The sequence below is a fragment of the Manduca sexta genome, chromosome 21 (assembly GCF_014839805.1).
Source record: "Manduca sexta isolate Smith_Timp_Sample1 chromosome 21, JHU_Msex_v1.0, whole genome shotgun sequence".
Taxonomy (NCBI): domain Eukaryota; kingdom Metazoa; phylum Arthropoda; class Insecta; order Lepidoptera; family Sphingidae; genus Manduca; species Manduca sexta.
This window is the reverse complement of record NC_051135.1, coordinates 10,435,422-10,451,415: the sequence shown is the minus strand read 5'-3', so window position 1 is coordinate 10,451,415 and position 15,994 is coordinate 10,435,422. Positions and strand designations below refer to the sequence as shown.

Below are 15,994 nucleotides of genomic sequence, written 5' to 3'. Positions count from 1 at the left end.
AGAAAGTATTTTTATATTATATCGCAGAAACATAAACAAGGTATAGGGTGCATTAATTGCGTCTCATGCTTGGACATCAAAGCTTACGTTGTGCACGAGTATTCGCATGCGTTATTGGTTTTCGTGATATTAATATTTATACAAGGCCGTGTACTGGTACCATATCGACATTTTATTTTCTGTTTGTATCTGGTGACGCAAAAGGAGGTGAGCCTATCCTTTATAGCCGTGACTGGCACAAATCCAACTAGACTTCGCCATGAAAAATAGTTAAATATTTGTCTCACTTGGTGATCAATCCTGATGGTTCAAGGTTTACAGCTTACGATTCTGCTAGACCCATGTAATACCCGATGGTTGTAAATAATTAAGCAATAAAGTGACTTCTGCAATGGCATTTATAAGTCACAGTTAGTCCTTAAATAATAGATTATAACCAATATGTATTTTAAGCTGGAAAAAATTTAAGTTTGGCATCTTGAAGATTTTTTTCATCATATTAATCCGTTCGCCTGATGATAAGCGATACGACCGCCCATAAACAGTAGCAACACTCTCAATTTTAATAGCAGTTCTCGAAATTTATATCATGATCCATCTATATACAAATAAACTTATTTGTCTCTGATTATGAAATAACAATTTTTTCCTAAGCCGAAATGTTTTGCTAATTACAATCAGCCCGTTTCCAAAACCTAATTACGCGTCAAATGTTTTTTCTGTTCCTTTCTCTAATCTCTGGAACGACTAAAGCGATTTTTACGAACCTTTCATTAGCAAGTAACGATTTTTCACTGATTAATCTGGGCCACTTTCAGCGGGCGGAGCAAAGGCAAGTTCAAATAAAATTTTACGAGCACACCCTACATGTCGGTATTTGCAATGCAATGAAATGACATAAACATCTACAGAAATGTATGACGGTTAAGTAATAGATTCTTTTGAAATTGATACTAGCTGTTAAGCTCCGGTGGCTTTTCCAGCTTTATCTATATCGTCAGTCACCTGTAATGTGTGACATTTTATACGACTTATATATATAAGAGCTGCGTTCTCTATCACTTAAGTGTGTGTGTATTTCTGGTCCATTGAATGTGTTATATGACGCTTTAACACTCCATATATATAGTAACGGTCTTATAAAAACACATAACCCAGAAAACTTTAAGAATGTTTGTTCTAGATATGTGATTTATAACCATCGGAATAATAATCAGATCATAGTTTTAGTTTGGATTTAAATATAGAAGGGTTTCGAAGGTATAAAGCTGTAAAAGGGCCTAGATACCAAATAGGAAACATTATTATTTGAAAATCACACAAATATTTCATTGGGGATGGAATCCATATCTCTCGCTTCACACCACCAAAGCCGATGGTCCGCAGAGACTATTAAAATTAAGTAATCAACCGGCACCCAGTGACACAAATTAAATTACATCATCAAACAGAATTGAAACAAATATTTCGAAGCGTGTAATTTTTAAGCCAACAAAGCGATGAATAAAATAAAGCTATTTATATGGAGGGGAGCATTTGCATGCGCATAAATGACGTGTTTGGATTATTTGGATGTGACCCGATGTGGAAACACCTGGGGGCGTGCGTAGCTCCGCATGGTCGTCTGCAATGACGCCAATGCATATGCATGCGGGCTAGTCATGTATCAACCGGGATGTACTTACTGTTGGCAAATTGTAGTGATCAATCGCTGTAGACCAAATAACGATCTACATACATAATTTATATTTTTTTCGCATTTTAGATATACTAGGGCCCAGTGGCGAAGGGTGAAAATTTTCAAAAGGGAACCCGAAGTTTTTTTTTTCTACAGATGTAATACGCATTTCACAGTGAAAATAAAATCAATAAAATATCGTAATACTTAATAATTTCCTTCTAACATAAACATGTCTAAACTTAAAATTTTAAAAATAATCAGTATTATTTTGAACATAGGTCCCTAAAACACTCCAACAAATATTAATAACGCACACTATACACAAACAATAATTAATACGTTCTAAATTATTAAAAAAATTCGCGCCAATGGCTCAACATGAAGCTGCAAATTCTCGAGTTACCCTGAAGTACACATACACGCACGCACACATGTATTTTTTACGTCACTTCCAAAAGATTAGACAAAGACACCGCGCTGCGTGTGAAAGAGACAACAATATCGCGAGGGAAGCTATGCGCGGCCGGGTTCACTTCGAACACTATGAGGCGCGAGCACTGCGCGCGAGTTACGATTTAACGAATTGATACTATGTATCGTATTCGTTGAAGTATTGATTTAATTGAATAAGTATAAGATGACTTGTTTGAGTATACTATTATTATTCTAGTTATATTTGTTATGTTTTTCTTTTATTATTTTTAATTAATTTACAAAAGGTAACCCGGTAGGAATCGGCTTGTATGGACGCTTCGCCACTGCTAGGGCCTAGTGGTCAGTCAACTGTAACGACTGAGATTGGTTACGTTCGATTTTTAAATATTGAAACGATATATTATAATTTATATATTTTTTCGTATGTTAGATATACTAGGGCCTTGTAGCCTTAGGCAGTGAACTGGAACGTCTGAGATTCGTGACGTTCGATTTTTAAATCTGGAAACGCTTTTTACAACAATGGACTATAATACCATAGTATAGTATAATACAAAATATTTTGTTATATTAAAATTTCTGAACATAAGCGAATACGACTGTCATAGTTAAGAATTTTACATACTTGACGAAAGTCTAACGGCCGGAAAAGTTTGGCATAGTACGTTAACTTTATGCAAAACACTACACAAGATTTAGAATAAGATAAAAAAAGTACTATGCATCCGGGTCGAGTGCTGTCCTCGTGAAGAATTTTGAAACGAATTTAATATGAACATAAAAAGAATAGCGATGAAATGGGCACATCTTTTGTTTGTAACATTGTTATTTTGAGCGTATTATAAAATTTCACACTAAAGTATTGTATTGTCCGCATGTATGATATTGTATAAGAATTTAATAAATGAATATGCAGCATTTATACATATCGTGGAGTCTTATAGTATGCAAAATTAAAGTTGAATGTAATTATTAAATTTCACGCCTCTGAATGCTAGCTTAGACTTTGCTTTCCTTATATTGTTTTTGTTTACTCTCAGTCTAGTCGGTGACATAATGGCGACCGCATTGCTTTGGAACTAAATTAAAATAAATATTTTCAGTTTACCTGTATTTAATTTATCAGTTAAGTAACAACACCATTCAACTGCTTCGACACTACCGATGTAGTATCGTTATGTAATAAATAAAACTAACAATCATAAAGTAACGGGTTCTTTACTATTACGCTTCCACAGATAGACTGCACTTAGAGTTCAAATCACAAACACATCTTGTCCTTTTTGTTTATTACATTTTATATTTGAATTACCAACAACAAATAATGTGTCACTAAGTAGTTAGACAAAAACGTTTGCTCGATAAATTAACCGTCATTTTCAATAAACAATTCCAACCGCTTTTTTCGAGCTATCGCAAAAATGTATTAATCGGAACTTTTTTTTTGGCATGCTCACAAATGAGTTATTTTGATCGATTAATTCTCACAATCGGATTGAAGATTGAGTTTGGAATCGTGTATAGAACACGGCCGTATATAACATATCATTGCCGTTAATTTGATTTGCAGAAACTGTTTAATTCATAATCGAATAATGTTTAATTAATTGATTGTTAGAAGCCAATAGACATTAACATAATGAAATTATTTACAACCGCCGACAGACCTCATTACCATCGTTTAACTGACACACCCGTTATATATTCCATTGCAAGTAATTTAGGTTTATTGGACGCCCAAAAATCTGATGCAAAGTTGGCCATTTGCAACTTTTTACCGTATTTGTATGAGAGGATGATAATGATTTAGGTATTTACCTCAAGGTAATTTTTTTAATGAATAAATAAAATGACGATGACATGCCCGTTATATAGTCTAAATTAATTCCAACTAATTTGGTATCATTCATTGGAAGTAATTTAGGTTTATTGAGCGCCCAAAAATCTGATGCCACCAAATACTTATTATTCGTTACAAAGTTGGCTATTTGCGACTTTTTTTTTACTGTATTTGTATGGGCGAAAGTTAATGATTTACTAATCATAAGGTCATTTTATTTATTCATTTTTAAACTTACTGCTATTAAGGCAGGCATGAATAAATAAAGTATAATCAACTTAAAGTTACCTTTATTTTTGTATGTAGAAACCTTTACTTCAGGCACTGCCTCTATTCATAGTGATAATACTACTCATAATATTCCAGATATTCGATAGCGTTTGTATAATTTCGAAACTATGTCTAGTTATGTTCGTCAGAGCGCGTGGCTTAACATGTCTAGTGGCAAACCTACCACTATCTGCCCCATCATTCTCTCAAGCTAATGTAGTGAATTATGTTCTTATTTGGATGTGACAGAAATGTCGAGTTTTTAGAGTAGGACGAATTTCAAATGTGTTTAAACATCTAAGAGGGTTTAGACCTTTAGTTCACAGGCTTGGAGCGGTTTTGCGGACTTCGCATACTTTTTCTATCTTTTTTTTAGAAGTAGAGCATTCACTTGCCCAACAGACAGTTTAAAATTTAGGGCTGATATTAAACACACGAATCATTCATTTATTTCCGAAGTGGTAGGCAGAGATGCAACCAGGCCACTCACTTTTCGTCGGTGATTTCCATCCCATGATGGGATAGGGGGCGAGCCTATCGCCATATCGGGCAAAATTCTAAACTCCGGGCTGATACTGAGCAAAAAAGATCAGGGCTGATATTAAAATAAACATGTTACTAGCTCTACGTGATCTCATATGAAGCAACATTTCAAAGAAAAAAAGACCGATTTCCACGGTAGCACAAATAAGCTGTACATATAGGATGCGTCCAAAATAAATACAAAAATCTGAATAAATACCACAAAGGAAATATCAACCCGGTGAGGACATATAGATTTTTGTGACTTGGTTTTTATTTCTTCCCGCACTTTTGTTTGGGGATGCCCCCGCATAAAAGTCCTTTCTCGGCTATATTCCCATTGTGCCCTATTGTGAGTTGGATATGTCAAATTTCATTCAAATCCATTTAGTGGTTTATGCGTTTCTAACATATACAAACACTTGTGCATGTATAGTATAAGAAGTAGCAGTATATTAGAGATGTCTATATTTATCTTAAACTTCATTACGTCTACACCTTATTGCCACATAAACTAAAGGCCACTCAGCTACATTCATTACTTTCTTGCACAAGACTTAAATAACATACTTTGTAAAGTGAAGTATTGCGACAAAAGTAAATAAACGTCTAGGAAACTGGTGCAATTTCTCCAACTACTGATTGTCTTGCTTCTAAGGCACTTAACTTTGTCTTCATATAACACGGAGTCATATAAAGATTTTATAACAATAACAAATATATAGATATTATTGCATTTACTGCACAAGTGCGTATTATAGACATATGAAATATTTTATTGTCGACATAAACCGGTATGGAGTATAAGAATTTTTATAGACTACTTAATCATTTTAATACCGGTTGAATGGATGTCGATAATACATACCGGATAACGTGTTGTTGAAATGGTATTTGTTTTATGAAATATATTCATGAATATACTTGGGCAGGACGCGTTACATTTTTTAAAGTTAGGAATATATTATTATTCTTTAACGAAAATCAATATTCCAGCCATATTCAATCAGTACCTTACCCTTGCAAGTGGCCATTGGACTAAAAATTCCAAAACTAAAATTACTTTTACAAAGATCACTTAAACTATATGCTAGCTTTATAAGAACAATATCATTCAATCAATTATGTGTGTTTTAAATTAAAATAAATACAATTAAAATTTTCGATCAAGTTTTTAGACACTTAAGTAGGTAAATGAAATTGTTTTGCCCCAAGCGCCATAAGTAAGGCGTATTTGCGGCACGAATAAAAGAGGTTGAGTACGACTAATCTAAATGGTCTAGGAATAATGCAACCGTGCTCTAAAGTAGTAAAATAATTCTTTATGTCTAACAAATGGAAAAATTAATATGTTTCACAATTCATAGCGAAATATCATAATGATACAAGACAATTCTGTTGCTTCCATGAACGCAATTAACTTATGACCCAACAGTATAAAAATAATAATTCATTTCTTTAGTCTTTTCAAGGCTTAAATGTGCATATTTACAAAGCATATCAGAACATCCTTTGTACAACTTGTATTCTTCTGACCATTTGTTTAGGGTTATAGCGTAAACTATATTTTCATTATAATACTGAATGAAAGGCGGTTTAAAATAAAGAATTTGAGTCACGCAGTGATATGTAAATTTTTAAAATCTCTAACTGTCCAACTAGGAATGAAGTAGACATAAAGCAAGAAGGTGCAAAATTCGTAGTCTGTATACCTATACAGACTACGAATATGTCTATGTAAGGTATGTCTTGGTAGACATCTCCGGGCTTATTTTAGTTATTTGTACGGCCTACTTTATAACAGCTAGCTTAAAAATGCTGTTTGTAACTTCGTATAGTGGCAACCTGGATTTGGTGTTTTGTCTTTGGTGCACTACATCACCCACATTACTGCTTGAGTGCTCAATATATAAGAAATGGTGTGTATTCCTGTAGCTAGACTTTCATTAATATGTAATTAACTTACTTATTTTATTCTTAAATACACTTGCATGTTAGGTCTGTCTGAGAACCCTGAACATATATTAAATAAATACCTCGATCTACAGATTTGCTCAATTTGTCATAACTTAACTTTACACAACACAAAACATGTTAACCATGCATCCAAGTGTGTATTAGCCTCTGAGTGCACATTCGAAACAGAATTATAATTATCGCATGCATGATACAACAAGTTGTATACGAAGTCGTTCACGAAAAAAAATTCTAAAGTATATACATATAGAAACTAGACTTTAAACAAGAGACTCCGAGTGAAGTCACGTGACAAAAGCAACAGACGTAGGTGGAGGTAAAAGAACTAGATATTTGCGTTGGATGAGACGGCGGTGCGTCCTGTTTCTTTTGTATCGAAGATAAAGGAACCGCGTTTAATCTTCCCCTCTGGCAGTCCGTTAACGTCAACAGTGCTTGCGAGACGCGAAATAGTTACGGTTCAAGGGGTTCCTTGTACTTGTGTGCGGTGAAAATTAAATATATTGTAAGGATTGTGTCCTGTTTGAGAATTGCGTTTTATGTTACTTTGCAATCGTGTGAGAATTAAAAGTAAGAAATTGTATACAGATGGTAAAGTAAATTTATACGATACATAACACACGATGTCCTTAACGGCTTTTATAAAGCAATTACAATCATAGATCCTAAAGTTGTATATTACAAGGATGCTATTGTAAGAAAAATGTTAATAATTTTATGCAATTTTCATGTTACATGATTTGATATTAGTACACTGTAAAGAATATATAGGCACTAATTTGGTAACATAAAATAACCTACACGTATCTTTTAAAGAATTAAATTTTCAGACGCCTAAATAAAAGTTAACGAACAAAACATATTTCACATTTACTTTATTGAACTATATCATTTTAATCTTTCTCCGTATTTAAAATAAACGAAAGCTGATTTTTAATAACATACCTTAGCTTATTTTAATTAAAATATAAATTTATTTGATAGGCGCAAGATACCGGGTACATTTGTACTAAACTAAGTAAATATATTTATGTTGAAAAAACTTCTATAATGGCCTGTCTCAACAAGTCGCGTTGCGGTTGGCATCCGGCGTACATTTCATTCATATTACATGCAGCAGTCGATGAATGGAGGGTCCCACGTTGGGCGCCATTATCTAGTCCTACACTATGTATCATCAGATCCAGGGTTGTCACGTTCCTAACTATAATAAGAAAGGTTTATGAAAAATCTAGCGTGTTCTTGCACAACCTTTTATTCATACAACCGAGCAAAATATTTGTACCTCTACGTTTACGTAGTCTGTGATGGAATAACAAAAGGGGCAAAATGAAAATTTCTCCGCGGATGAATTAAATCACGTGCGGGAAACGGCGAGTAAAAATACCTTGACAAGTGTTGGCGGTTTTCAAACATTTTGTATTATAGCGTTTGCTCGTAGCATCGCCTGCAGAATGGCAGTGTCAAACTCACTACAAACACAATTAAAAAGGAGTAATGTTAGATTAATAAATATTTTCATATTTATAATACTGTTAACATTATAACAAACTTTTTGGACACTTTTATTTGATATTTATTTGCAAATATTAGTTAAAGTCATCAATAAAATTCAAAACACGAAATCCACCATTTGTTTAATTCGAATGCAACAAACAAAGCTTAGAGGGATTTGACATTCTGAACACAATAATTCACTCGACTCGAAATACTATCAGATTAATCGACTGTCAAGGGGGGACTTAAGTCTTAGCGTATAAAAATATCACCGAACAACAAAACTGTTGCAAGACAAGATACGTCAGGAACTCTTAACAAGTGGAACAATATTGCATTCTTTCGCGCTGCAACGCTCGTGAGGCAATAACATTTGTCATACGCCTGGACGATGCAGGAGATCTTACGATCTTACATATCTGTCAGAATTAAAGGACACGAGTTTATTTTTCTTGGATCCGTATTGTATCTGGTAAATGACATGTTATTAATTCATTAATTCATTTTATTTTTCTTTGATAATCACCGAATGGTGCTTAATATGTAGAAAATAATTTACAAAATTAGGATGTTTTATCCAGGACATTAATTATAAAAATATTGGAAGGTTTTTTATTTGTAAGCTTACATCTGTGAGTGAGGAATGATTTGCGCAGGAGGCAACGTTGAAGTCACGTGCAAAAATATTATTGTGGACCAGATTATTTGAGATAGTATTTATTATTTCACCCTGATTCCACGAAACATTACTCTTCTCATCTTGCAATGGACACGCACCCTTACGCTATTCCTTGAAGTCGAACAACATGCGTTGTAAAAATTTGGTTTGAGATTTAAACAATCGTCGAAAAATTTTATCGCAGATCTCGAATTGTTTATCCCAAAAAAAGTCATACAGCAACGATTAGCATAGCACAAGAAGACCAAAGCAATAAAAAAGATTCTACATAATATAAAACTTTATGACAATTTCCTTTTCAAGTGTTCTTCCATTTAGCCGTTACTTTTATGAACAAAAAGCACACTTAGAGGCAAAAACATAAGTATTAAAATATGAAACAATAAACTTTTATCATTTAAATTAATTTCCAACAAAATCGCTGGACACATTTAAAATGCAAAGTGTTCCCCGGAGAATGATTAATTAAGTGACCGTAATAATTCATCGTGTCAAGGGAAAACTAATATAAAAAACACTAAAACAAAAGTAGTAGACACAAAATACTTTATACAATTAGCCATTAAAATATTCTTTGCATTTTAAAGTATAAGATGCCTACGGCTAGTCTTTGATTAAAATGTTATTTTGGTTTCAAGAATATTTTTTATTTGAAAATTAACTATGCTGTCGGACATAATTGGAATCTGTGTCAAAGTTTAATTTTAAGTAAAAAAAATACGCAATATTATAATCGTCTAAAGCATCTACGTACTTATGGTGCAAATGTCTAAAAGAAGTCGCCGACGACAGTCTGTATTTGTCCTTTATATTTTGTATATTAAGTAATTCTTCACGAGGTTAGTACAAAAATTAGATACATTCTACCTGCCTCCGTACTTGATAAAATATATTGTTATGAGCAGTCATTTTTTAATGTTTAAAACTGTTTAGAATGATAGTGCAAAGAGTTTCACTATTTAATTTTAAATCAAATTTAACAGAATAAATACTCTCATCTACAATTTGCTTAACCTTTGTGTACGTGAATCTTTATTATGATTAAAACTAAAGAGTTTAAAATAATATAAAACGCTGCAACGATTCAATATAGTTTTTTTTTAGGTTCGCAATAGTGCTTCCAGCAACCCGTACGACCTTCACACACCCGACCTCTTTATTGCTAGTGTTTTGTACACAAAACTAATAAGAAAAACCGCAAACATCACAATACGTAACGCACCAAGTCTTTTCATGTCTAGCAAGCATTCGTGTTACAAACCAACACATGAAACCAAGCTTGGACAATACAGCTGAACTTGGCAACATTTCTGTCTGCGCGGTAAACTTTAACAATTATTAATTACGAGCGGTGTTAAGTTGAAAATTTAATTTAACGGTATTCAGTGGATGCGAGCGTCGAGTAACACGTAGTCCAGAATACATAATACTACGTGTACACGAAACTTGAATTGTCGCGTGATGTAAACTCCGGGTAAAGTTTTAATATTTCGCACGCGTCGCCAATATCAGCCCGCGTAATGTCCGATGGTATTCCAGTGTGTCAAAGAAATGTAAATGAACATGATTAGAAGTTAGAAGACGCCTTTCTTAGATGTGTCGATGAAATAATTGGTTTTATGATATAAATTCATTTTGTGGGTTACGGGTACAACCGTAATATATACCATTATCGTATCCAAATTGTATAAAAACGTTATTTATTAAACACACATCACGCATTTATCTTCCAAGGGGTGTGCAGAGGCGTCACCAGGGCACCTACTTTTCGCTAAGTGTGTTCCGTCCTATGATGTGATAGGGGGCGAGCCTATCACCATTTCGGAAACGAATTCCAGACTCCAGTCTTGACTCCGGGTTGACAGTGAGTAGAAAAAGTCAATTATCACTTTGCCCGACTCGGGATCCGAACCCAGGACCTCCGAGCCTCTGTTATTTATTAATATATTAAATATTCTATAGATAAATAAAGTAACAAATAGTAAACATAAAAGTTTAAAAGGAATAAATCGAATAATTTTTTTGTTTTGTTTCTATCATTGTGGTACAATATGCGACAAACACAACTCTCGTATATCAAACGAATGGCGAAAATTATACTTTTTTATTCAAAAATATATTTTTTAATGACAGTTTTATAATAAAGCACGATAAGAATGGACCAGACATTTGCTATCGAAGTCTATTAACTTATACAAATAGATACTAAAATGATATTCCAGACGCATCTTTTACAAGCGTCTTGCACATTTGAGGTTCTTATACTCAAATTTGCCCTTGCCCCAGTTGCATCCAATCGACCGAACGTTCTAAACGCTCGGCTCTTTTCTTGCGATGACGCTGTGAAAGCTAATAGAAGCTGCGAACGATCGCCCCTCAAAATATCAAGGTTGATAGCTTAAGTACCTTTGCTAGGGTTGCCATTTGCACTGTAATAGACATACAAAATTTTACATATTAAAGTTGCTTTTAAATTTAAAATGATTGCACAATAAAACAAAAATTATTTAGACTGGTATATTTAAAGATTATTTATACAAAATAAAATTGCTTTAGATTTAAAAAGTATTGCAAATTTTAACAGATACCTACACCATAAGAGTTACTACAACACAAACGTCTTATTTTAGTCCAAAGTAACAATACCTTGAACTGTCACTGTCAATGGAGAAACTGTCCGTCATACACGAAAATGTATTTTCAAGTAAAATATTAGGACCATTTCACACTCAAGCTGTTCTTGTGTGGTTAATGTACAAAATATAATTAAAGCCTCAAAGACGTCGACTATACATAAAACTTTCAATTTTCTTTAGAACAAGTTCAAAGTTCTCGCGGTCTCTATACAAGAATAATCTTACAGAATGAACTATTTATATTCGGATAGTTTTCCTTTAAGGTGCGGTACAGGACTTGATCAACATCAAACTGATGCTCAAACACTCCTTTGAAGAGACGCGAATCGATTGCTTGTTGCAAAACCGCGGGAGTACTTTGAAACTAATATTGGATTAAATTTCCTTCAGCTGTTCAGCGTGCGTGAACTTCCATATAATACACAGTTTACATTCAGGAGCTGCAGTTTCATGCGATGTTACATCATATTATACTGAATATGAATCTGTATACTTGCTAATCATACTACATAGCTACGTAATGTTAGGTGTTAGAAAACTAATAGCTAATTTTAGAGAATTAGATTTCCTAAGTCTATTTTCCTACAAATATCATACTTCATCTTTAAGAGTACCTACATTTAAATAATTATATGGCGTAGTTAAACAATTATATATTAAATTATAATAATAATACGAAACCGGGACTATACATATCAAAACTTAACAATAGCCGAAATATATAAAAACAGTTCATCCTTATATATTATTTTTTCAAATACTTCCAAGCATTTTTATAAAATCCGTAGTAAGCGTAATAGTCTACCATAAAACGCAGACCAACAAAGTAAACCCATAAATCGTTTCTAAGCTCTAAATCAAGTAATCCCGCGACGTGGAGTGAAGTGTCAATCTAGTCTCTAGTCGTATATTATCGATAGTAGAGAGGCGATCGCGGTTATCGACTACGTGCTCAACGACCGACCACGCTCTGAAGAGTTAATGTGTCAAGAACAAGACGAATATTCGAGTGTGTTCGCTAAAAGGCCACCCGCGGTTGCCGATAATGTGAGGTTAAGCGTGCTTTAAATAAGCTATTTATCAAATTAATAATTTTATTGTTGATATTCCAATATTTAAAAAAATATAATGTGCATTACGAAACAATTAATAAACGGCTTTTACGTAATTCCTAAACTTTTCTTGAGGCTTTTACTGCTTAAAGTTCGCTCCCGCCATAATTAATAGCCTAGCTATGGATAACAGCTTTCTGTCAGTTTAAATTTGTTTAGTAGCGGATCAGTATTTTCATAGACTATATCTTACAATGAAATTTAATATAATATTATTTCAGAAGCCTCTAAAGGGAATGAATATTAAAAGTCTACGCTACAGCGAAAGTCAATTGAGTTATTAGTACCTATGAAAAATCTATATTGGCTAGATTTTTGGATTCAATAATTATTTACACACTATCCAATTAAAACTTGACCAGAGCCCTTGATGGTAATAAATTACACAACTAAAAATGCTATCAACCCTAGTCCTCGAAGGCTACACAAGATTAATCTGATAAAACTTTCGAGAGGAAACTTGAAAATCCACCAAAGCTTCGCGTTTGATAAGCGAAAAATAATTAGGTAAACTGAATGTCTACAGAGTCAAATTAAGATAAGTTTTATGGGTATGGCATTTTTTTATGATTTTATTGTGTGAAACAAAATAAATGAATTAGGTTTAATACGTCTACTGAAACGAGGTCAACTTTCGTCATATTATTTTGTGCTATAAACAAATTTACGTTTCAACAAAAAAAAATATCAAATATCCACCTATTTTGCTCTACGGTTTTCGAACTGCTCAGACATTGGTGCTTAGAGGCATCGACAATGCATGCTTCAGGCAATAATTTACACCACACTAACACAAGCCTAACGTTACGACCCAAAACGACTGACAACTAATTGCACGTGTCACCGACTCGGTTGAAGGACTTCTAAGGATTTGTTAATCTTACTTCAATGATATTCAATTAACGTTCAAATTCATTACTTTAAAAGTAACCACAAGGAACGTATTGAATAGAAACGGTATGCGAATAAAAAAGGATGGGTATTTTAATAGCAACAATAGAGTCGGTTGTCTACGTATGTATGAATGCAATCATAATTATTGAACACTAGCTGTTCCCGCGATTTCAACACATGGATAGTTTTTTCTGTGTATAATTTTAATGATTTTTTAGGCCAAGATATTCAACCAGTGGATCCTACTGGTGCTCAATCATGTTGCTGTGACCTAGGATTTCCCTGGAACGAAGACGTGAAGCAAGTTACTAGATGACCTGAATGAAAAGAGCTCAATGCCGCAATAAATGAAAGATGTTAAAGGTAAGCGTACTGGGAAGAGTTTAAAAAAGGCCATAGAAGAAGATTTTAATCAAATAAAGCGAACATTCCCGTCTCAAATATATTCTGCCACTTTTTGAAAAATGCATAAAAGTCCATTCCAGTAATTTTAAATAAATGCTAATAATCAAACAGAAAATAATTCTAAAAATAGCTGATTTATGTTCACATCTTTAGTTACCCCTCTTACTTCTTATTACTTCTATTTTAATATACACCAACGCCGTGTTCTGACGTTGTATTATACGTTTAGATCATTATATTTCTATATTCTTCATTTGATAACATAACAGTTATGAACAGTGTGCTATACTAAGAAAACTGAAACAATGTTTGTTATGTGTAAACTGTTGATGTTCCTATGAATAGTAAATAAATTCCTATACAATCTAAGTACATTTATGGATTCAAAGCTTATAAGTGGCTATTGAACTACTGAACTGACTTCAAGAAATAACATTAAAGGTAGCTTTACACAGTCGCTGCTGCTAATTAATTTAGCCAATTTTGAATTAATTACGGGTAATCTTTCACGCGAACGAAGCCCGACCAAAAGCCAGCATAACATGAATTTTCTCCGAAGTCTTAGAGACTTGTACAAAAGCCTTTTGTTCCTTTTTTCCCTTTTGAAAACGTTCTGACATTCTGAATGGTTTTAAAACTAGATATTCTTGATAAGATTCAACGCCAATTCGGTTTTTGTAGATAAAATCTACCCGAAAACGAATAAAACGAAGACCAGCCAAATGCAAACTCGACGAACTAGTAACATTTAAAGATGCTATTGTCTGCGAGCAGGTATTTTTTTGTTCAACATAGCAAAGATATAAATTGGTCGTAAATACGGTACCCTATTACCACGGAGTGACACGAAAAACTCTTTACACTTGATAAAACTTTGTTACTTACGCAGCGGAATTGCCTTTTTTTTTCAGGTTTGAGTCCCGATAATACGAATTCCGGCGTCGCAGGAAGCATTCTCGAAATAACAAAGAAAGAATAACTACGCATTCTTTTGTTTCCATGAGCTTCAATATAATTGATTAGTTCAGATTTCTTAATAATTGGCCGCTACAAGTTTTAAGAAAATAAGTGCTTACTGAATTATTTGGGTAAAACTAAGTTGAATATTATTTGAAATGTCCAAAATCATCTTAAAGCAATCCCGACAAAGTTGCTTTCATCCCTACGGAATTCGGTATAACCGGATTTATTTCCAAGTGCGTTGTAACGAGACTGCTCGCATCACATAAACATTTTCACGAGCTGCGAAGCCCCATCATGAGTGTAAAACGCGACATCACTACCCTGAGGTGTCATTACGCGGGATGCGTGCGGTGTAGAGCGGTATAGACTCGTGAGATTCGCTGATGAGGGCAATGTATACGTCACTCGTACACGTGTTTTGAATGTAAAACGGGATTTGGTTTGTGTAATTGTATGCGAAGGTTTAGTCGCATTACGTGCGTTTATTTATCTTCCAAAATAGAGGTATTGCGCTTGTTTAATGCGATTAAACACGATGGTGTAAAATATTCATATTTATAAAGTAAGTTTAATTTCTCTGGATCGTGTTGTTTTTGGGGATTTATTTATTAAGAACATATTAAACGTCACTTATATTTGAACAAAAATAGTCCATTTTCATCCAATTATTTAGTTGGGTTTCGTCATCTAATTGAGTGTTTAAAACGTTATAAAAATAATTTCAAAGTGATACATCAACCACGCCCACATCGTTTAATCGCAAAGTAGCATTAGCCCAAACCTCTACATTTACCCATCGAAGTTTATGTTGTACGAACAGCATTAGCAGAGCATTGTGTTAGAATTTAGAGCGGGTCATATATGAGGTAGTTTATTTCTATTATAAACGCGGACCTTCTCATAAACCCGAGTGTTAAAGATGAGCCAGTACTCAACCAGTTAAGGAGTAAAACTAGGCGTTATAATAAAATAATTTACTCACATACGACGAAAAATATAAAAATCTCAACTGACAACTAAGAACATAAAAGACATTACATTGACGAATCGAAATTCAAAATTTAAAACTAAACTATATTTTAC

General features: G+C 33.6%; 1 protein-coding gene across 3 annotated transcripts in view; it reads right to left on the bottom strand.

Moving 5' to 3' along the window:
- Positions 1 to 15,994, bottom strand: part of LOC115448575 (peripheral plasma membrane protein CASK) — a 274,370-nt gene that overhangs the window by 73,906 nt on the left and 184,470 nt on the right. The window lies entirely within an intron of this gene.